Source organism: Pongo pygmaeus, chromosome 3, assembly GCF_028885625.2.
Source record: "Pongo pygmaeus isolate AG05252 chromosome 3, NHGRI_mPonPyg2-v2.0_pri, whole genome shotgun sequence".
NCBI lineage: Eukaryota > Metazoa > Chordata > Mammalia > Primates > Hominidae > Pongo > Pongo pygmaeus.
This window is the reverse complement of record NC_072376.2, coordinates 166,172,915-166,196,541: the sequence shown is the minus strand read 5'-3', so window position 1 is coordinate 166,196,541 and position 23,627 is coordinate 166,172,915. Positions and strand designations below refer to the sequence as shown.

The 23,627-nt window shown below is 44.0% G+C and overlaps 1 protein-coding gene and 1 long non-coding RNA gene across 9 annotated transcripts in view; one reads left to right on the top strand and one right to left on the bottom strand.

The window, feature by feature from the left end:
* The window catches only part of TRIM2 (tripartite motif containing 2), a 186,054-nt gene that overhangs the window by 88,662 nt on the left and 73,765 nt on the right, over positions 1-23,627 (bottom strand). The gene's annotated exons all lie outside the window — the stretch shown is intronic.
* Positions 664-21,992, top strand: LOC129035141 (uncharacterized). 2 transcript variants are annotated; one of them, XR_008502123.1, is made up of 4 exons: positions 668-764; positions 2,138-2,372; positions 4,052-4,317; positions 21,450-21,992. It is a non-coding gene; the product is annotated as an uncharacterized LOC129035141 (long non-coding RNA). The 2 variants fall into 2 exon arrangements; XR_008502124.1 differs by lacking the exon at positions 4,052-4,317 and having other exon boundaries at positions 664-764.

The window sequence follows — 23,627 nt, the reverse complement described above, 5'->3', positions numbered from 1 at the left end:
CTAACCTGTTTGTCTCACCAGGAAACAGAACCACTTTGTAAAAGAACTGATTCAAGTGGTGGCGATGTGGGGAAGAGGAGGGAGTCAGGCCCGCGGTGACAGCATTAAAAGCTGGAAGCCCCGGGGATCGCCCCCGCCTGGCTTGAACCCCGCTCCAGCAATGCGGGTTCTCCCAACTGTGGCCTTTTCCCGTGTCCGGGGTCGACAGCTCTTTGCCTGCTAACCCTGGAGGGTTCTGAGCCGATGCGTCCATGCTGGGGGTGGGACTTTCTCTGAGTAACATGCCTGGGCTTTCATGCTTTGAAACCTGGAGGTGACACTGAAGTAGGAGTCTGGGCACCTTGGCAGAGGGAGCTAATCCGAGGACAGGGGAATCTGACACCATCCTCAGAAGGCTGCCCCTCCAACATGTTACCAGAAGAGTATTTTCCTAAGCAGCCTGCCTGGCACTACAACTCAGGGTCACTTTCATCCACGATTAGAATCCTATGATGAAAGTCAGAACGCATCTGCGATTAAGGCACGGGCTCTGGAGACATCTGGATTTGCTTTATCTGCAGGTTGCTCCTTGCCTCTCTGTAGCTCGTTTGTAAAATGCTACCTCCCAATGCCATTGTGATGATTAAATGATCCAGTGTTGTCAGTGTCAGCCCCATGCCTAACACACATAAGTCTCAGGAGTGGTAGTGGAGAAGGGGGTGGGCTCCAGAGCCAAGAATGGGTTTGGATCCTGGCTCTGCCACTTACAAGTTGTATAACCCTGGGTAAGTAATTTAACCTGTATTCCTCGATTACCTCAAGTGTACGGGGGATGACAAGGGTACTGACTATAGCGTTGTGAGGAGAAGGAAATGGTTTGTTTAGTCTATGTAAAGAACCTGATCCAGGCCGGGCGTGGTGGCTCACACCTGTAATCTCAGCACTTTGGGAGGCCGAGACAGGTGGATCACCTGAGGTCAGGAGTTCAAGACTAGCCTGGCCAACATGGTGAAACCCTGTCTCTACTAAAAGTACAAAAATTAGCCTGGCATGGTGGCAGGTGCCTGTAATCCCAGCTACTCAGGAGGCTGAAGCACAAGAATTGCTTGAATCCAGGAGGTGGATGCGCCGGTGAGCGGAGACTGTGTCACAGCACTCCAGCCTGGGGGACAGAGCAAGACTCCATCTCAAAAAAAACAAAAAACAAAAAACAACAACACATGATCCAATGCCTGATGCATCATAAGCAGTCAGAACATAAATTATTACTATCATTATTATGGCCACTACTAGATTTATGAGTTCCTTTAGAAATGACTGATAATTCACTTTTTTACTCCTGGAGCTGGGCTCATTTAAGGATTCAGTAAGCATTTGTGGTGTTTTTTTGGACATACGAATAGCTTAATAAAACACTACACCTCATCACCTTTTCATAAGCCAAATAAAATACATCAATAAATGATAGTGAGCAGAATCATGCAAAATCAGAAGAGATATGCCTATACAGTTTTTTTTTTTTTTTTTTTGAGACAGAGTCTCACTCTGTTTCCCAGGCTGGAGTGTGGTGGTGCTGTCTCAGCTCACAGCAACCTCAGCCTCCTGGGTTCAAGCAATTCTCCTGCCTCAGCCTCCCGAGTAGCTGGGATTACAGGCATGTGCCACCATGTCCAGCTAATTTTTTTGTATTTTTAGTAGAGACGGGGTTTTGGCATGTTGGCCAGGCTGATCTCAAACTCCTGACCTCAAATGATCTGCCTGCCTCGGCCTCCCGAAGTGCTGGGATTACAGGCGTGAGCGACCGCACCTGGTGCCTAGACACTTTTATCACACCAGGCTGGACACAGCCTCCCTCTGCATCCTCACCCACTTAGCACTGGTGTCTCCCTGCTGGTTTTGACACGGCTGAGAGGCTGCAGTGCTACTTTGTTACTCTTGCTGAGGTCTCACACTAACTCTAGTCCCAGGCTAGTCCCAGGAAGGAAGAGAGTCTGTTCATGCCTACCTGCCACTGGTTCTCATGAGAAAGAAACCTGGACTTTTGTGCTGGTCAGCGGCCTGTGGAAATGAGTCCTCATTGGCCAGCATCTCTCCCTTAGAGCCAGCAGCCTTCTTAAAAAGATCAGAAGAGAAATGATTCCTTTTGGTCCCCTTCCAGCATCAGTTTTGCCCTTTGACGTAAGTCATCGTCTCTGGACATGAGAACGGGAGGCCTCACTTCCACATCCTCCTCCAAATGAATGCACTCTAAACAAATACTGATGCGCCTCTCAAGGTTGGCATTGCATCTGGACCAGTGCCAGGAAGCCACAAGGCCACCAGAGGCAGAGCGGAAGAGCAAGGGCGGAAGAATAGAAGTCAAGCAGCAGCAGATGGAATGTGTGCACAGTCAGGTGAGGCCTGACCCGAGGGTGTTGTGCCTGGACCTGTGAGCCCTTGGTCAGGGTGAGCCCAGTGCCAAGCAGAGCCATCCATGACCTCAGGGCCAATGCTGGGCACCCTGACTCTTCCTTGATAATGTCTCTCATCCTTCATTCTTCCTCCCCGTTTCTCCCACCCTCTTTCCTACTCCCTATCCACTTCATTCAACAGTAGAAGCTTTTAACTTAGCTTCTACTATGTGCTAGGCACTGTGTTAGGAGCCACAGATAGTCACTATCCTTAAGGAATGTATACATTCTCATAAGAGAGACAGATACTAAATCTCAAATAATAAGCTAAATTAAATTACTTGAAATAAAAGTTAATTAAGCTTCAGACAATTAACAATTTTTATCTGTGGCCTCTACTTCAGACCCACCAAGGAAATACAGGCATGTTGGTGTTCTGTGGTGGATAAGAATCCAGGCTCTGGAATCAGACAAATGTGGGTAAAAATCCCAGCTCTGATACTGCCCAACTGTGTGATTTTGGCCAAATTACACCACCTCTCTTACCCTTCTTTTCTTCATCTGTAAAAAGTAAAAGAGATACTCTTTACTTTTTAAAAGAGATACTTTTTATAGGGTTGTTATGAGGATTAAACAATGCCCAAAAGATGCTTAGCACATTGCCTGGCACACAGGAAGTCTCAAAATATGTGAACTATTGTTGCTGTTTAATTATACAAGCAGAGGTCAGCAAACCTTTTCTGTAAAGGGCCAGTATAGCAAACACTTTATTGACTTGTGAGTCAATACAGTATCCATTGCAACTGCCCAATTTTATTGTAGTGTTAGAGCAGCCAACAGTAGGTAAAGGGGCTGGGTGTGGTGCCTCATGCCTGTAATCCTAGCACTTTCAGAGGCTGAGGCAGGCAGATTGCTTGAGCTCAGAAATTTGAGACCAGCCTGGGCAACATGGCAAAACCCTGTCTCTACAAAAAATACAAAGAAACTAGCCGTGTATGGTGGTGCACACCTGTAGTCCCAAATACTTGGGAGGCTGAGGTGGGAGGATCGCTTGAACCTGGGAGGAGAGGTTGCAGTGAGCTGTGATTGCACCATGCACTGCCATCCTGAGCAACAAAGACAGACCCTGTCTCAAAATAAATAAGTATATAAACAAATAGATAACAGTTGGTAAAGGAATGATTATAACTGTGTTCAATAAAATTGTATTTATAAACACTGAAATTTGAAATAATTTTCTCATGTCACAGAATATTATTTTTCTGTTGTTTTTTTCCAAATTATTTAAACACGTAAAAACCATCGTTAGCTCACTGGTTGTACAAAAACAGGCCTTGGGCCAGATTTGGCTCACAGGCCATAGTTTGCCCACCCCTGCTCAAGCCTAACAAAATGGCTGACACAACTTTTGTAGATTTTGCTTCAGAGGAAAATCCAGTTGGTGGGTCCGTAATACCCTAATTCACTGTCTGGACATTAAGACACAACCTGGTCTGACTAACAACATTATAAACCAACCCAAGGATGGCAAAAACCTCGTAAATGAAAAACAATACCTGCAGTTTACTTGTGCATAAGCCAAGATAAGTAAGTAAACAGAACTTACCATTGGCTTGTGCAGAAGATAAGAAATGGAAAAGACAGTCAGTTCCTTAGACGCATGATCACCCTGTGTTTTGCAGGTGGAGGCAAGCTGCTCCTGACAGGTGCAAGAACTGACTGTGTGTGTACTTTGCTTCTCAGTGCTGTGCACAGACACGTGCAGCAAAAACCATCTCAGAGGGTCACAAGCCCCCTAGATTTTACCCACAGAAGATGGGAGAAAAAAGAACGTGTGATGAATGAAGAAAGCTGGGGAAAATGAGGGAAGGCAGGAGGAACCTGCCAGAAACAGGCCAAGTCCCACCAACATGGAAATCAGATCACAAATGATTTAGCTGTAAAACAGGTATCCCAAGTTATGCCATGTAATTCCCAATTCCATTCTTTCCTTTCCTTCTCCCTTTCCCTCTTAAGTATCTGTGGATAGAAACAGGACATTATGTTTTACTTTCTTCTGCAATGTAGGAAGATGTTTATTCTCTAGTTCATATCAAATTATTTGCAGGCCAAAAATTCTTTCTCTAATAATATTAAAATATGTACATGTTCCAAAGACACTGCAATTAATAAACTTGTTTCCCTTGACCCAGAGGAAATGCAAAGCTTTCTTATAAATCCATTCCAAGAATCAAATTTGTTCTTGTACATCTTCAAAAAACTATGTGTTGCTAGGTGCAGTGGTACACACCTGTAATCTCAGCTACTTTGGAGACTGAGGCTGGAGGATTGCTTGAGCCCCGGAGTTCAAGATCAGCTTGGGGAACATAGTGAGACCTCATCTCTAATTTAAAAATGAAGAAGAAGAAGAAGAAGGAAGAAGAAGAAAAAGAAGGAAGAAGAGGAAGGAGAAGGAGGAGAAGCGGAAGGAGAAGATGAAGGAGAAGGAAAAGGAGAAGAAGAAGAAGACGGCGGCAGCACAGTAGCTCATGCGTGTAATCCCAACACTTTGGGAGGCTGAGGCAAGAGGATTGCTTGAGGCTAGGATTTCCAGACTAGCCTGGGCAACATGGGGAGACCCCATTTCTACAAAAAAATTTAGAAATTAGCAGGAAGTGGTGGCGCATGCCTGTGGTCCCAGCTACTTGGGAGGCTGAGGCAGGAGGGTCACTTAAGCCTGGGAGGTTGAGGCTGCAGCGAGCAGTGATTGTGCCACTGCTCTCTCTCCAGTCTGGGCAACAGAGTGAGAGACCCTGTCTCAAGGGGGAAAAAAAAAGAAGGAGGGGGAGGAGGAAGGAGAATAAGAAACCACATATTATCCATGCCCAGCCATTTTTACTAGATAAAGAATTTGCTTATTTAGCCTGATTGACATGTTGAACCATCCTCAAGGTCAGATGTCACAATAACACCCTCTTACTTAGTAAGGACTCTTCTCTGGGAAGAACATGGCCCAGGTACAGATGTCTCCATCCTTAATAGTTTGAGTCATAGATAACTAGCTGGCTGCCTATCAGGTTGCCACTTGATTTTAACTACTATCTGTTGAAGAAAGAAAGCAAGTCCATTACCTTAGACTTCTGTCAAAACGAAAAAGTGAGGATCTGGGTTCTAGCAAGGATGTAACTGCATCCAGTGCTCCCCTTCCCTACCCATGAAGAAGCAAAGCCCACAGTCAAGGAACCTGGCACTGCTCTTCATCTTTGCCCTGCCACATGGCACAGCACTGGTACTCTCTCAAGGAAAAGAGTCACCCCATCATATGGATCTTCAGTTTTAAACCCAACAACCTGAATCAAGGGCATAAACTCCATCACCTTCTCTATCACTTTCCAATTGTGTGGGGGGCTTCAGTTCAGTTTGGTGGTGCTGATAGGAAGCTTGGGGGCTCCACCCTAGCCTCAGGCCTACCTCCTAGTCCACTTCCCTCCTTGCCTTGGCAGGGCCTCTCCACCAGTAATGAAGCAGGAAGGCACAAGACTGTCATCCTTTCATAGAATCAGAGGCGTGTTTGAAGTTGGAAAGGACCTTGGAGGTGACAGAGTCCTGTGGTTTTAAAGCCATGAAATCCTTTCTCTAGAGAGCTGCCCGGGCCCTGGGGCCCCTGCCAACATGCTCACCTCCCACTCATGCTGCCTCCACCCCCGCCCATCTCTTCAGGACACCTGGTGCTCGGTGGACATATCCAGTTTGATCACCATTGTATAGACAAAGAAACACAGAGCTGGGGAGGTGATTTGATCCCAGCCCCCACCATGCCTTACAATCAGCAAGTGGCAAAGCCATTCACAGATCTGAGGCCTGCTGCTCTCCATCTGCCCCAGCGTCCTCTCTTTACAGGCAGGCCCAGGGAGCTGGAGGTCTGTGCAGGCTGCCTGAGTTTCTTTACAATTTCGGTAGTTCTGTCGAGCCTGTTCCACAACAGACACAACTGGAAATACAAGCAAAGGTCTTGCTAAGTGAGACTAGAAAACAATGCTGAGGAATATAGCAAATAGCTCTCATGCCGCAGCTGGTCTGCTTGAAGAGTTAATGGTTAAGAGTTTATAAATATGCAAACACCATGGTCGAACAGCAGGAGTTCCCAAGATAGCAGAGAAACAGGAACCTACCACAAAGGATTATGGTACTAAAAGGTTAAAAATCCGCCCATCCACATGGCAAAGGGCAGGGAATAAATAAACCACGACATCCTGTTAGAGGGGGATTCACAGAGAAGGCAGACTCCTGGGAATAGGAAAGAAAAAAAAAGATACAAGACAAAATAGACCAAGGCTGAGTACCAACTTTGTGTAGTTAAGAATCCGCATATCCTCGGAGTGACCTTGACAATAAAAATCCAACACTAAAATAAACATGTAAGAGTGGAGTTACATCATTAGCTGTTGTACAGACTGTTATGAAGCCTTTTAATCCAGTCAAATTGGTGAGCAGGGTGAAGTGATAAAAGCACACAGATTTATTCAAAGGACCCACGTGGTTGGCATCAGATGGCCAGCATGTTCCGCCACTTTGCCTGCCCCCTGTTCCATAATGGGCCTCAGTAGAATTCCCATTCTATTTTTAAAAAGCCATTAACACATGTTTGTTTGCCCCCAGAAATGGGAAAACCCAATCTTCATTTAAACTTAGACTATAAAAGTTATTCATTATAAAAACAGGTTTCATTTCTATTTTTCTGTTTACTCTAATGGCCAGTGCTCCCCTAGCAGCATCCTGGGACCTTTATCTGGCATACGTGTGGCCTCTCCTCCATTCTCCCTGTACTGTTTCTGGCTTTTCAAGAATCTGTGCACCCGTTTCCTCAGGTCCAAATTCTGAGATAAGTTCAGAAAAGGAGGCCGCCTTGTTTTAGTTCATGGCTAAATGAATGGATCTTCATGAGCAACGAGGTGCTCTTAATGCAAGGTTCCAGTCCTCCTAGCCCCGCTGTTGCTCCTGCTGCCTGGGTTCTCTGCTCCTGGGTTGTCCACTCAAATGCTCAAATGCTGCCTCCTCTCTGAGGCCTTCCTGACCCTCCTGACTTAAGTGGGTGTGCCCCTTTGTTATGTATCACTCTGCCCCATTTGAATCCTTCATGGCAGTTGTCACAGTTCATAAGGGAATATTTGTTTGTTTAGTTAGAGGTGTCTCGCCCGCAAACCTGTGACCTCCATCGGAGAGGGGGCAGGACCATCCCCCAACGATGGTGCAGCACAGATGCAGTCTTGGCACATGGCTTCCAACAGTGTGCGATGAGGAAGGACTGGGTGTCCAGCCTGCCTAGACATTAGCCAGAGCTGTGTGATCAGTGCTGCTCTGGAGAACACAGCCTCCTAGACCAGGTACTCACGTGAAACACCTCAGAACTACTTATTATGATCAGACATCAGCTAAAGATCCCTTTGAGCTCTTGTAGAAGGGATCTGTTAGGAAAATGGTGTAAGCAAGATCATCAGGACAGTGTAACCTACTTAAGAGTGACACATACTCTACAGGAAAAGGTTTTTTTGTTTGTTTGTTTTTCTGAGAGGGAGTCTCGCTCTGTCACTCAGGCTGGAGTGCAGTGGTGCAATCTCGGCTCAATGCCACCTCGGCCTCCCAGGTTCAAGCGATTCTCCTGCCTCAGCCTCCGGAGTAGCTGGGATTACAGCTGTGCGCCACCACGCCCAGCTAATTTTTGTATTTTTAGTAGACACCATGTTGATCAGGCTGGTCTCGAACTCCTGACCTTGTGATCTGCCCGCTTCGGCCTCCCAAAGTGCTGGGATTACAGGCGTGAGCCACCACGCCTGGCCGGGGAAATGATTTTAATATACTTACTGAAAATATTCTCCTCCAGTCATTGAGGTATGCTTTATAATACATTTATGTGGTTATATGTTTATTGGATACATGCAAATACTGGAAGTAATAAAATTAAAACAGCTGTTTAGATATTCTGTAGTTCGCTCTTGCTTTCTCATGTATTCTGAATTCATGAGCTGTTAAAATCTGGAGAGCCCTAGAAGCCTAGGTAGTAACCTTCTACTGATAATAGAAGCAGTGTAGGAAAAGAAAACCATTTACCCTAAACTAAGTCCTTTCACAGTGGCTGAAGGTAGTCTAATTACTAAACACTATTTGATTTTTGTTTTAAGTAGGAGAAAAATATTTACTGCTTATGCAAATATGTAGTATAAACTACGATACAAAACCTCTTCCTTCCAATTGGGAGTCTGAAAACAATATTGAAAAGAAAACACTACCAAATAAGATATTGTGTCTTACATTTATTGCCTGGCCTCAGGTATTTGCAGTATTATTAAAGGAAAACATTTTCAAACATAGTCTACTAATTCTTATGCACAGTTTGGCATCGATAATCTTTTGTATTTAAACCAAGTAAGGAATTGTGGGTATGAGTATGATATTCAGCCTTTATTAGGGATCCTACTTACTGCTGCGGAAAGTTAGGATGCTGGCCAGGCGTGGTGGCTCATGCCTGTAATCCCAGCATTTTGGGAGGCTGAGACGGGTGGATTGTTTGAGCCCAGGAGTACGAGACCAGCCTGGGCAATATGGTGAAACCCCCTCTCTACTAAAAATAGAAAAATTAGCTGGGCGTGTGGCGCGTGGATGCAGTCCCAACTACTCGGGAGGCTGAGACAGGAGAATTGCTTGAGCCTGCCTGCCTCCCAGGAGGCGGAGGTTGCGGATAACACCACTGCACTCCAGCCTGGGTGACAGAGCGAGACTCCATCTTACCGAAAAAAAAAAAAAAAGAAAGAAAGTTAGGATGCTGTCATGCATAGACACATTTCATATTGCTCGAAAATGTTTCTTATTAAGACAAAGATGAACAAAGGAGACCTGTATATACCTAATAAAAGATGTTATGTGTTGAAGAGAAAGGAGAACAAGAAAGGCAAGAGAGAAGAAGAGAGAGAACGAGAAGAAAACCTGGTACAGGCCACTTACTTCTAACATTCATGCATTCATTCATTTATTCCACTTTCATGCAATGATGATGCAACCGCTTACTAGACACAAGGCACTTTTACACTAAAGGGGATGTGAAGCAGTATCATGGTGATTGCATTCTTTAACACTTACAAATAAAGGATAACTTTCTCTCTTAGTGAGAAAGGAACAGAAAGAAAATAACAGAAAGACAAAGAGAGAGAGAGAGCACTATCTTTACGATAAAATCTCCAAAACAATTGTATCAAAGCCAGAGGTCTTTTTTTTTTTTTTTTTTTTTGAGACGGAGTCTCACTCTGTCTCCCAGGCTGGAGTGCAGTGGCACGATCTTGGCTCACTGCAAGCTCCACCTTCCGCGTTCACGCCATTCTCCTGCCTCAGCCTCCCGAGTAGCTGGGACTACAGGCGCCCGCCACCACGCCCGGCTAATTTTTTGTATTTTTAGTAGAGACGGGGTTTCACCGTGTTAGCCAGGATGGTCTCGATCTTCTGACCTCGTGATCCGCCTGCCTCGGCCTCCCAAAGTGCTGAGATTACAGGCGTGAGCCACGGTGCCCGGCCGCCAGAGTTATTTTCTAACTAAGGAGACTGAGTACTAATCCTGTCAAGAAGGCCTCAGCCACCTCTCATGATCTTATCTAACGCTAATCACCTTCCAAACGCTCCATCTCCAAATACCATCACAGGGGGGTTAAGGCTTCAATATATGATTTTGGGGGGATTCATGAACATTCAGTCCATAATAGAGAGCCCTTAGGTTTCTGTACAAGACAGTCTGTCTCTTCTGTCTCTGTGACCCCATCTCCTGGCATCTTGCAGTGACTTAAAGCATCCAAACCTCTTCAAGTACTGGACATGCTGCAATCCCATGACCCAATCACAGGACATTTAAGCACAGCAGGTCTAGTGCATGCGACGGGAGCTGGAATTGCTACATTTCTTGGCTCCAGGCTTGTTGCCTTCCAACAAGTCTTCTTTAAAAGATTTAAAATGCACTCATTCTATGCCTCCAGAGAATCCTGTGTTATTCCAGTTCTCTCTTTTTCTTAAGCCATTATACCTTTATACATGCTTTTCCTCTCCCTGGAGTCCAGTCCTTTCTTCCCTTGCCAGAGATTCATACGATGCTTCCCAGGGCCAACCTCAAAAGTACTTAGAAGTCAATTTTTGGTCATTGCCAATATATTCTACATGTCTCTCCTGTGTCCAGTAAAGGAATATGTGATTTTTCACAACTGCTAATTCATTACCTTTACCTCCATGAACTTTGCTTGGGTACAAATTGTGAAATGTGTGATGTCATGTGTCATGCTTTATTAATTTGGAGGTTAGTACTTAATGAAACATGTGAACAACTGAGAACTTGCAAATCTGCCCTAAAAATGATGTGTTAATTGGCTTATGGACTGGTTTCTAAGCATTGCTTGGAGGGTGGACTGACACACACAGAAGCCACTGTCACCATCACCTTCAGCTCACCCTTACCCAGGGGTTAGATAGGGAGAGGAGCAGAAGGACAAATAAACAAGAAGGCCCAACTTCCTGGGCCCTTTTTCTTGGAGGTAACAGGTTCAGGTTCGAAGATGAAAGAAACTGAGCTTTGGTTCACCTGGACTCAGAACTGGCTCCTGAGGTCATGCCACTGCCACTCCCCACAATGGCAGGTCACTTACCACACACTCCCACAGAAGCTTTTGAATGACTAGCGAAGGTGTAAGTCACAGAGGGAGGGAGCTGGAGAACATACTACCAATGGACCTTCTGTTTTTTTGAAAAAAAGATACAATTAAGTTTTAATATTTGTATGACCATTCATAGATGTCCTGATACTATGACTTTGATAAAGTAGAAAGTATGTATGTATGTATACAACTACCACTCATCAATGTGTTTATGTATTTACATTTTCACATTTCATGTATTTTGACTCTTTTTTTTTTGAGTCGGAGTCTCGCACTGTCGCCTGGGCTGAAATGCAATGGCGCAATCTCAGCTCACTGCAACTTCCGCCTCCTGAGTTCAAGTGATTCTCCTGCCTCAGCCTCCTGAGTAGTTGGGATTACAGGTGCCTGCCACCACCCTCAGCTAATTTTTTGTATTTTCAGTAGAGATGGGGTTTCACTATGTTGGCCAGGCTGGTCTCAAACTCCTGACCTCATGATCCACCCACCTTGGCCTCCCAAAGTGCTGGGATTATAGGCATGAGCCACCGCGCCTGGCCTCTTGACTCTTTTTTTATTAGTATGCACACTCCTAAGTAACTAAGAGCCATAAACAATAGCATTAAAGGTATATTAGTACTAAAATTAATATTAATAATCAATTAATCAAAAATGCCTACCACAATGTGGTTATAATATGGTACTAATGTTTACATGCCTAATTGCTAAATGTAGTAACTCCAGCTCCAATTGCATGTAGACGAAATATATTTAAGAGTCAAAAGACAAGTTAAACCTTAATTTCCCACACCCCAGCCCCCAAAAGTTAAATTAGCAAGCAGAAAGCACAACCAAATGTAGCTGATTTTCAATTCTATTTGTTTCCTCAAACACTTATGAGAAAAGACAAGCAATGTAACATCCTTGATACTGTAAGTTTACAAAGATGTTTAAGACATAATCCTCTGGCTGTGCGAGGTGGCTCGTGCATATTACATGAACACTTTGGGAGGCCGAGGCAGGAGGATTGCTTAAGCCCAAGAGTTCCAGACCAGGCCTAGGCAACATAGTGAGACCCCCATCTCTACCAAAAAATTTAAAAATTAGCCAGGTATGGTGGTACACACCTATAGTCCCAGCTACTGAGGAGGCTGAGGTGGGAGAATCTCTTGAACTCAGGAGGTCGAGGCTGCAGTGAGCTGTGATTGTACCACTGCACTCCAGCCAAGGTGACAAGAGTGAGACCCTGTCTCAAGAGAAAAGAAAAGAAAGTAAAAAAAGAAAAGAAAAGGAAAGAAAAAGACACAATCCTCAGACTCAAAGAACTTGCCATAAAAAAACAAGTATGTAAAGAAACTGCTATATAAAGGACAATCTTCTACACAAGAAAAATCCATAGTGTGTTGCTGTGGGATGCAAAGCAGAATTGAGGACAACTACTACTGTTTGTTTAAAAAGAGTAGATCAGCAAAGATTCTAGAATTGTCATGTGGTAGCATTTGAGAGGGCTTTAGTGGGTTTGTGGGGCTAAGCAGAAAGAGCCAGCATGAATAGGCATACAAGGAAATGAGGTAACGGGCATAGTGAGGGAGTAAGGAGCCTAGTTTTCCATGGTATGACGTACAAGATGAGGATAAGTAGAAGAAAAGGCTAGAACATGCAATAGAAGCCATGTTGGGGATGGCCTTAACTGTATCCATGCATTCCCATGCTGCTATGAAGAAATACCTGACACTGGGTAATTTATAAAGAAAAAAAGATTTAATTGACTCACAGTTCTGCGGGACTGGGGAGGCCTCAGTAAACTTACAATTATGGCAGAAGGCACCTCTTCACAGGGTGGCAGGAGGGAGAATGAGTGCAAGCAGGAGAAATGCGAGATGCTTATAAAACCATCATATCTCATGAGAACTCTCTCACAATCATGAGTACAGCATGGGGGAAACTGCCCCCATGATTTGATTACCTCCCACCGGATCCCTCCCACGACACATGGGGATTATGGGAACTATTAGGTTGGTGCAAAAGTAATTGCGGTTTCCACCATTACCTCCAGTGGCAAAAACTGCAATTACTTTTGCACAAACCTAACACAATTCAAGATGAGATTTGCGGGGGGACACAGCCAAACCATATCACTAACTGCCAATGTTAGCAGAGTACACTCATCAGAGCATTCTGAGAAGCACAAGCAAGTGACAAAACTCTGCTTTAAGAAGACTAATCTGGCTGCAATTAATAGGATAAATTTCCTGAAAGTGAGAAAGCAGGGTCACCAGGAAGGAAGTCATCACAACCATTTGCTCATTCACTTATTCATGCATGCATTATTTCATCAATATGTCAAGTACCTGCATGACTATATGTCAAGTACCTGCATGTACTGAGGGAGCTTTGGATACAGTGACAAACTGTATGTCACATGGAGCCCTCAGGAGACTTAGAATCTAGGGGGAAAGAAGGTATCATAGTTCAGGTGGCCAAGAATTCTGATGGAGGTGAGCACAGGATGTTGGCAGGGTCCCGGAGGAGGTGACACTTGGGTTGAGGCTTGAGGGAGGAGTAGGGCTTGGTCAAAGGAAGAAGTGTGGAAAAGGTAATCTCATCAGAAGGAATAGCTGGTGCAAAACTGCAAAGCTCTTCAATAACCTGACACATTCAGGCCTGTAAGAAGCTCTAGAAAGAGGTGAATTGGGCCTTCTTTAAAAATGAAAAAGAATCACAGCCATTTATTAACTACTTTGTATGTGCTGGGTACTATTCTATACACACAATAATTCATTTAATTCTCTTAACTTGGCGGGGCACCATGGCTCACACCTGTAATCCCAGCACTTTGGGAGGCTGAGGCAGGTGGATCACTTAAGTTGAGGAGTTTGAGACCAACCTGGGCAACATGGTGAAACCTCATCTCTATGAAAAATACAAAAAAGTAGGCAGGCATGGTTGTGCCTGCCTGTAGTCCCAGCTACTTGGGAGGCTGAAGCAGGAGAATTCCTTGAGCTCGGGAGGTCAAGGCTGTAGTGAGCCGTGATCATGCCACTGCACTCCAACCTGGGCAACAGAGCAAGACCTTGTCTCAAAAAAAAAAAAAATTATCTTAACTCTATGAAGCAGGCACAGCTTTTCCCATTTTACAGAGGCACAAACTGACTTTGAGTGCTTCAGAAATTTGCTTCTCAGAATCACACAGCTGTCACCAATGATTAGTGACTTCAAGCCTACATCTTTCTGACTGGAAAACCAATTTGTATTAAGCCCTGAAGGATGGGAAAGAGTGAGTCATACAACAAAAAAGTGGAACAAGCATTCAAGGCAGAGGAAACCTGAAGATATATGTGTGTTAGTGGAGGAAGACCAACTAGAAGCAGTTTGGAAGCACCACATATGAAGTACACAGCCGGGGGCAGCAGAGGGGTCTGTGTGCTCGAGGGTGGGACAGGGCACTGGGAGGGTTAAGAATTGGAGAGAGAAAGTGGCAATGAATTGAGTTCCATTTTGGACATGCTGAGTTGGAGATGCATGTAGAACAACTGCCTGGAGATGTCAAATAGCTGCTGAGTTATAGTTCTAGGCTCAGAAGAAAGGTCTGGGTATTGAACAAAAATTTGACCTATAGATCTAGGCAGGAAAACAAATCATCATCATAAGCATTGACTGTTTACCAGGCACAGCACCTAATGCTACCTATGCATTTTCTGTTTAACTCTCTCAACAGCCATACACAGTAGGTAACTTATGAGCCTCATTTTACAGACAATGACTCTAAGCCACAAGGACATTCAGTAGCCTGCCTAGGGTCATAAAGGATCTGCATACTTCTACATTCAGTTTCCAAACTTTTGTGACTGAGATCTGCAGCAGAAATGTATTTTACGTTGCGGTCCAGTAATAGATACATATATTTCACTGAAACAAAGATTGCATGAGATCACATTTAGCCCGATGTCCTCTGCTATTTCCTATTCTATTTCATTTTTCAGTAAACTGGCTGCAACTCACTAACTTGATTCACAACCCGCTCATGAAGCCCACAGTTTGGGAATTGCTATCCAACACCTTCTTTCCTCCCACCCCTGAATCACAGTGTGACTGCAAGGATGAGGGAGATGCAAGCAACATCATGGATGTCAAGGAGAAAACTGCACTTCTGTGTGGTTGTGAGTCTTGAGCATAAAATGATGAGAATTCAATCTCTTCTGCCAAATAATGCCCCAAGGACATGTCTGTGGAAGCTAGCTCTTCCGCAGTGACTCATTTACACCTGTCAGGAGTATTTATGGAGATCGAAGCCATTATTGCTGCCAAGCTTTCTCACTGTATGGTGCAGGAAAAGATGCAGATGCACTTAACTTTGAAGAATTTTAAAGTTGTTAGTTCTAAAATTGCTATGGTATTACATTGGAGCAGGATTTGGGCACATATCCCAAAGCAAAGCAGCCCGGTGCCTGTACTCCCCTTGCATGTAATTCCTGCAAACAGTGATTGCAACAGGAAATCATACCTCCGTGGCAGAAATTATGCAATGCAACATTTAACATCTCTCTCAGCAGGAAATGGTTTTGCTGGCAGTAGTTTTGGAATTAACCATAAAAAGATATCATAGACCCTGAATGTATGCATCCATCCTTCCTTCTACTTCATAGGAAGAGAGGAAATGTTCCTTCCCACCAAAATTGAAGCATTCTCAGTGGCCCACCTGCCTCCCCAGCACCTCCACGCCTCACTCCTTCAACCCTTTCCTCTTTAACACCATCATCTTCTCCTTTCCCATGGGCTTCTTCCTTTCTGACTTCAAATACACATTGGTTTCCTCTAAAAAAAACAAAAAAGCACCTCAGCAACAAAGAATTTTGGGGATGATATAATTGGTCCTATCTCAACAGTAGTCATGGTTACAGAACTATATTCATTTGTCAAAATTCACAGAATTGAACACCAGAAAGGGTGAATTTGATTGTAAGTAATCAATATCTCAAAAAGAAAACCCCACAACTTTCCAATAAAAGCCCCCACACCATTTTCTAAATCCTGCCACCCTGTAATTATCATCCAGCTTCCTTCCTTCCTTTCTTTGGCACTTTCTTTTCCCCATGTCCTCATTTTAGCTAAACCAAAGTCTTCTCCCAGTCGTCCCTCTTCTCCTCCCACCTTCTATTGGAAACTCTTTTTCTTTGGCTTTGGAGATAGAGAACTTTACCATTTCTCCTCTACTTTAAATGCTTCTTATCTCATTCTTAGCAATCTTCTAACTCCGGGAATTTGCCAAAACATCAAGCCACTGCTCTTCTCCTACATTCACTCACTCAGAGACCACACCCACTCTCGTGATTAGATGACTGCTGGAATGCATTTGACTTCCAAATCTATGTCTAGAGAGAGGGCAGCTGGCTTAGGTTTCCAGTGGCCCAGGGGACAGCTCCACCCGGCTCTGTCACCACCTCCAATTCAGCACCTGCAGCTCTGAGTCTCATCCTGCTGCCTTTGCCAGCCACTCTCACTGGAGTGGATGACCTCATCACTGGAGGTTCTCCCGGGGCCAGAAACCCTGAAGACACCACTCAGCCCCTAAGTCAGGTACAAAGGAGGCAGGAGACATGGGAATGTTCTGTAAACTGTTATGTTCTAGACTTACGACACATTACCATTGCCACTACTTAAATCTTTTCAACTCTTCCTTTGAAATGTTGATTTCAAAGGAAATCAACATTTTACCTACTTTTCTCCACCCCCGCCCCCACCTATGGCCTCTAGTTCTCTCCCTTCCCTCCAGCATATTCTGCACACTGGGGTCAGTCCACTCTCACTAAAACACCTCTTTCCCTCTCACTGTGCCGCTCACGACTCAATTTTTTTTATTTTTAAAAATTTATTATTTATTTATTGTTTTGAGATGCAGCCTCACTCTGTCACCAGGCTGGAGTGCAGTGGCATGATCTTGGCTCACTGCAACCTCTGCCTCCCAGGTTCAAACGATTCTTCTGCCTCAGCCTGCCGAGTAGCTGGGACTACAGGCGTGCACCACCACGCCCAGCTAATTTTTGTATTTTTAGTAGAGATGGGGTTTCACCACGTTGGCCAGGCTGGTCTCGATCCATCTGCCTGCCTCGGCCTCCAAAAGTGCTGGGATTACAGGAGTGAGCCACCTTGCCTGGCTACTCATGACTCTTTAAAGGTGGTTGTTAGAGTTGAATTGTGTCCCCATCCCTCCAAAAACATATATTGTTGTCTCCCAGTACCTCAGATTGTGACTGTATTTGGAAATACTACAAGTTGAGTATCTTTTATCCAAAATGCTTGGGGCCAGAAGTATTTTTGGATTTTGGATTTTTTTCCATATTTTGGAATATGTGCAGATACTGACTGGTTGAGCATCCCAAATCCAAAAGACTGAAATCCAAAATGCTCCAATGAGCATTTCCTTTGAGCATCATATCAGTATCCAAAATGTTTTGGACTTGGAGCATTTCAGATTTTTGGATTTGGGATGCTCAACCTGTACAGTGTAGGTCTTTAGGGAGGTAATCAAGTTAAAATGAAGTCATTAGAGTGGGCCCTAATCCAATATGACTGATGTCCTTACGAAAAGGGGGAATTTGGACACAGAGACAGGCATGGAGGGACGATTATGTGAAGACACAGAACACTATTTACAAGCCAAGGGAAGCGTGGGACAGCCAGACGCTAGGACAGAGGCATGAAGCAGATTCTCCCTCATGCCGCCACCCTTTAGAGCACCTAAGCATCAAGTCTGTATTTCTCCAATAGGCACTGAAGATCCTCTTTGATTCCACCTCCTTATTTCACCTCAAGGCCCACGACTTCCTTGCCTAGACCTGCTCAGTCCCTCCTCCCATCAGTTATGTCTGGCTCCTAATCCCTGTCTGGAAAACGACTCTCCACCTTTGCTTGGGATGTTCCCAATGCCCATTGTGCCCTTCCCACTTCCCTCTTCCATCTAAATCTTGCACATTCTTTAAGTTCTAACTTTAGTCCCTCTTCCTCAATTATTATATTGTCCTTGATTTGTTACCTTATTGTGTTCTCTCTCTTTTCTGAACCATCATTGTACTTAATGTCTGTATCATATGAGTTGACACTTGATTGTCTTGTTCACAGGATTCCCTAATGGTTTCTTATGTGATATTCTTGGGTCTAGAGTTAAATTTAAAGTAAACAATCTCTGTTGAAAACTACTTTTCCAGACACTTTCCTAGATTTGTTTTCTCAACATAACATCCTTTCTTCTAGAGCTTCCCACAATTCTTGTATCCATTTATCATATGTCAACCAATCAAGTAGACTTGAGCGTGTGTTTTAGTGAGAAAGACATCCTAGGTGTGAGTCCTGACTCCTCCTTTACTGGAAAAGTCACTTGACTTCTTGGAAACTTAGTTTCCTGGCTTCTAAGATGTTACCTCTCAGGGACATTGTAAAGATAAGATGGAATTATTTACGTGAAAGTGATTTTTAAACACTAAAGCCTTGCTCAAATGAGAGGTTAAATCATTATTATGATCTCAGTTCCAAGTGAGCTCAGCTAGTTACCTGCTATGCTGATGAAATTATAGGCTTGAACCAAGTAAGCTGGTTCTTCTAGATTTGTGCCACAGGGGCCAATAAATTTCATAACTAATAAAAATTGATAGGATGGATGGAGAAAACTACAAAGCATATCCTGGTGGGTCAACAGGGTTATCTTCATAAATAAAAGACAGATAGCATACTGTCACCTCAATCTGCCTTAAGGCATGCAGTATCCCAGGTTCTCAGGAGAAACTGGCAGTCCCCATATTTCCAGCTGTGGTACAATAAATCAACAAGGTAATATATTATGCCTAAGACAAGTGTTTGTTTGGTGTGTTTTTTATTTTTGTAACTGAATTCTAATGGTTTTAAGACTGAACATGGGCTGGGTGCAGTGGCTTATGCCTGTAATGCCAGCACTTTGGGGAGGTGGAGGCAGGCAGATTGCTTGAGCCCAGGAGTTGGAGACCAGCCTGGACAACATGTCAAAACCCTGTCCTGCAAAAAATATACAAAAAGTAGCCAGTCATGGTGGCGTGCACCTGCAGTTCCAGTTACTTGGGAGGCTGAGGATGGGAGGATCACTTGAGCCCTGGAGGCAAAGGTTGCAGTGAGCCATGATCATGCCGCTGCAGTGAGCCATGATCATGCCACTGCACTCCAGCCTGGACAGCAGAGCAAGACCTTGTCTCTTAAAAAAAAAATAGTGTGGATGGCAAACGTATTGAGACTGTAAGTACCGTAGCAGCCATCATGTGTAAAATTCAGAAAGCCAGAGCCTAGGCCCCTAGAGACTGAAAGACAGATCTAGGACATGGGCAGGAGGTGTGTGCCTTGCCTTCTTCTCTCGGGTTAGCCTGTGAACTCCTGTCCCCCCTCGGCCCCCATCAACAGATAGTAGCTGAATTAACTGGCTGAATAAGGAAGATTGAAGACTAAACTCCTCGCAAAGGTAGAAAGACCTGGCAGTACTTGGTGAATGCATTTATCCAAGGGATTTGAACGAGAGAAAATGCTTAGAAAAAAAATCTAAGGAAAGAAATGTATTTAGTTCTATTGAGATTTAGTTTTAGCATGGAGTATACTGTGTGCAATAAGCCCCAAAGATGCCAAGAATATTTTGTACCGCATTACAAATGAAAACCAGCTTCCGTGCAGATGGGATTCGGAATTTCATACCCCGGCAAATCTGTCTTCCTTCTATTACAGAAACTACTTCAACTATTCCAAGCAAATGCTTAATAATTATTTCCCCTTCTTGATGTTTAAAGGCTTTTTAACAAGAAAAATGAATTTGATTTCTAATAGATACTGTTTAAAAATTCAGAATCTGGCCAGGTGCGATGGCTCACGCCTGTAATCCCAGCACTTTGGGAGGCCGAGGCAGGCGGATCACCTGAGGTCAGGAGTTTGAGACGAGCCTGGGCAACATGGCAAAATCCTGTCTCTACCAAAAAATACAAAAATTAACCAGGCTTGGGACCTGTAGTCCCAGCTACTTGGAAGGCTGAGGCAGGAGAATGGCTTAAACCCGGGAGGCGGAGGTTGCAGTGAGCAGAGATCGCACCACTGCACTCCAGCCTGAGTGACAGAGTGAGACTCTGTCTCAAACAAAACAAAACAAGACAAAACGAAACAAAAAAATTCAGAATATTTGTTTAAGTGAAACAATGTATGTGGACTACAAGAAAAATACTTATAGAGGAAATCCCTAAGAAATCGAATTTCTTTGTCCTTTAATGAAATTGTGTTAAAAATGAGTAAAATATACTTTCTTCTCCAGGGTCTGTAGCTTAAGCAGAGACTTTAGAGTAAATGTCACAAGAAAAAGCAGCACTTTGCCCAGGGCCCCACGTACCCTCATTCCCACCTCTTCCCTTTCCAGGCTCCCAGATCTTTGCATGTTGTTTTAGTGGGTGGTTTGTGATCTCTGAGTGGATTTTAGCCTTCAGTCATCGGTTGCTTTATACGTGGTTACTAGATTGAGACACCATTTGTGGGGGGAAAAGGATGAAGGATACTCAAAGGCTAATTGCTACTTGAAGGCAGAAAATAGGGAAAAACAGCAAAAAGACTGCAGTTAGCCTCTGCTCATCCTTCCTCTAAATAAATGGTCACTTGATTGTACATGACTATGACTGCCGCGTGACCTGGGGCAAAAGAGAGCATTTATCATTGAAGGCTCATTTGCTCTACAGAGTGTGTGCCACAACAGATGGACAAAGCATTGTTTTTATAAAATGGAAAGCAGCTTTGCAAGAAAGAATTCGGTTTAATGGTGGCAGGAATCTGGAGACCATATTCTGTAACTGTTGAATTGAGTTTTGATTGCTGGCTTCGTTATTGGCTAAGATTGAGAAGCTAAAGATACCCAGTTATTGCCATTTGTTTTCTGCAGCAACCCAGATCCGAACATCCAGAATACCCTCTACGAAACTGTATAGATTAAGTGTCATCTTTTAGCGAGCCACATTTAGTTTTTCTCCCTGGAGTTACTTTTAAAGCTATTCAGGACAGCTCATCTTAGCCATCAGACCCACACATGGGGTAAAGTGGCTGAGGACCCACGGGTATTTCTGTTCTAGAGGTCTCAGGAAGTACTAAGTATATGGCCAGGATTTGGGTGGTGAAGGAAATGGAGTGACAAGGATGATTCATACTTGGAAGGAGAGGAAGGAGAGGGTGTCAGATGAAGCATCCACACAGTTGACAAGGGTGTTTATGGATACAGAGTAGCTGATCCTGTGGCCTTCAGCCCATTTGGGTACCCTTTTATCCACTTTCTGTTGGTGACATCTCATTGGTCACGCTAAATAAGGGGATATCCAAAATGTTTACCTTGCATAAGAGGTTCACTTTTATAATCTCTTTCTTGGACTAACATGGTAATTATTTTGCCTTCCATAAGCAGAATCCAGTGCATTGGAGGGAACCCTGGACATACGCGAACAATAAGGAGAGCCAGCTGCCCGATATCTGCAAGGAGATTGTTCACAGCCAATACTGAGGAGAGTACTAAACACTGAGACAGCTTTTGCTGCTGCTAAGGCAAACTATTATAATCTTGAACTACAAAAAGCAAGGGAGGGTGTGGTCAGACAAGTTCCGGCCCTTCCCCTTCCCCCACCTATGCCTCTAGTTCACAATTTTAATTCCCAGGAGAATCACAACTTAAGCAGACTACCCAGCTGAAAAGAGAGACGTGTACCCTCCATTGTGTCCAATAGCCGAGGACATACAGGCAAGCTAACGAGATGCAAATCCCATTCAGTGTGGCTAATGCCCTTTTTATCCCTAACCAAAGACCTAGAAAACTTACTCAATTTGGTGGTTTTCTAATATAGTTTCCACACCATTGTTGAATGTGTAACACTAATTTGAATAAATTGCATGTAGTCAGCAAAAGAGACAGTTCTGTTTTTGTCTAGTCTGAGAGGCTATTTTGGCGATCAAAGAGACCCAATCTCATCCTCTTAATTAAGGCAAAGCTCAAGCCTATCTACTATTTACCCTCAAGCAGGGTTTCTATGATGGGTTATTTTGGCGCTACCCAGGGCCGCTGGGGAGAGGACATTTTAGGACTAGAACCGTGCACTGAACAAGAGTCTTGGGGTTGCCGGGCGCGGCGTCTCATGCCTGTAATCCCAGCACTTTGGGAGGCTGAGGCAGGCGGATCACAAGGTCAGGAGATCGAGACCATCCCGGCTTCCTGGCTAACACTGTGAAACCCCATCTCTACTAAAAATATAAAAAATTAGCCGGGCGTGGCGGCGTGCCTCTGTAGTCCCAGCTACTCGGGAGGCTGAGGCAGGAGAATGGCGTGAACCCAGGAGGCGGAGCTTGCAGTGAGCCGAGATTGCGCCACTGCGCTCCAGGCTGGGAGAAAGAGCAAGACTCCGTCTCAAAAAATAAATAAACAAATAAATAAATAAAAATAAAAATAAATTTGTCTTGGGGTTAAGTAGCGAATGTCACTTCACCTAGGTCATGCTGAAAGAGCCTTTTACTGACACACCTTTCACGACCAAAGGAAACAAATTTTAGGTTGGGGCCAACTTGATTCTCTCGGAAAGTGTTTGTAGCTGAACCACTGCAGAGGGTTCTACCACAGCCAGAGCTGATTTTCTTACTGAGGAAAGACTTGAGGAGCTCAGTGAACAGGAGGGAGAAGGATGCTCACTAATGCCTAAAGGTATCACCAGGACTTGAAAATTCCTTCAAGACTTGTTCTTTGCCTTTTAGGCTATTGTACTTTCCAGATCATAAGCAGGGGGCTCAGAACATAGTATTTGCTCAATAAATCCTTGTTGGCTAGCAGACTGGGGCATGGGCTTGAAAATTATCTTTCCTTTCTTCTACCTGATTGGGCAGAACATTCTAAAAGGAAACTTGTTCTAATCTTTCACATTTTTGGTCTTAGATCTCTCTTTTCAGGAGTCTTAATCTGAGAAACTTTCCATTTTGTTTGCTTCCTGGTCCTCAAAGTCATCATCCCCGAAGGTCAGCAATGAGAGTACTAAAACGCTAGTCCTCATCCTAATGGGAGATAAGTAGGTCAGCAACTCTGTGCCTCTCTTAATATTTTAGGTTGGACCAATGACTGCATTAAACTAAAAAAGGCATCCCTCAAACAGCAGACATTCTGAAACCTGAAAAACACTTACACTGAAGAGATGTCAGTTTAAAAGGGTATTCATCTCTCAAAACTCCAACTGCCTGCAGCATATTTCTACAAATTGCCCTTGTTCCAGAAGTCAGCATGTCTTAGGTTAGTTCGTTTTACTGCAGTTAAGACAGAAGCAAAACCTGTATCCACAGCTTCTATTTGAGCACTTCTAAACAGTCTTAAATTAATAAAGATGCTGACATATATGGTATTTTTTTTAGACTCAAGAACACATTTTAGTCTCTTGGGCCAGCCCTTCTGCGTAGACAAATTTCATCTATATATACAGTATATTATGAAAAAGGAAAATATTGAAAATTCTAGGGAGAGGATATTTCTGTTCAAGGATTAAGATGAGATTCAAAGGCAGGACATAGGCCAGGCACAGTGGCTCAAGCCTATAATTCCAGCACTTTGGGAGGC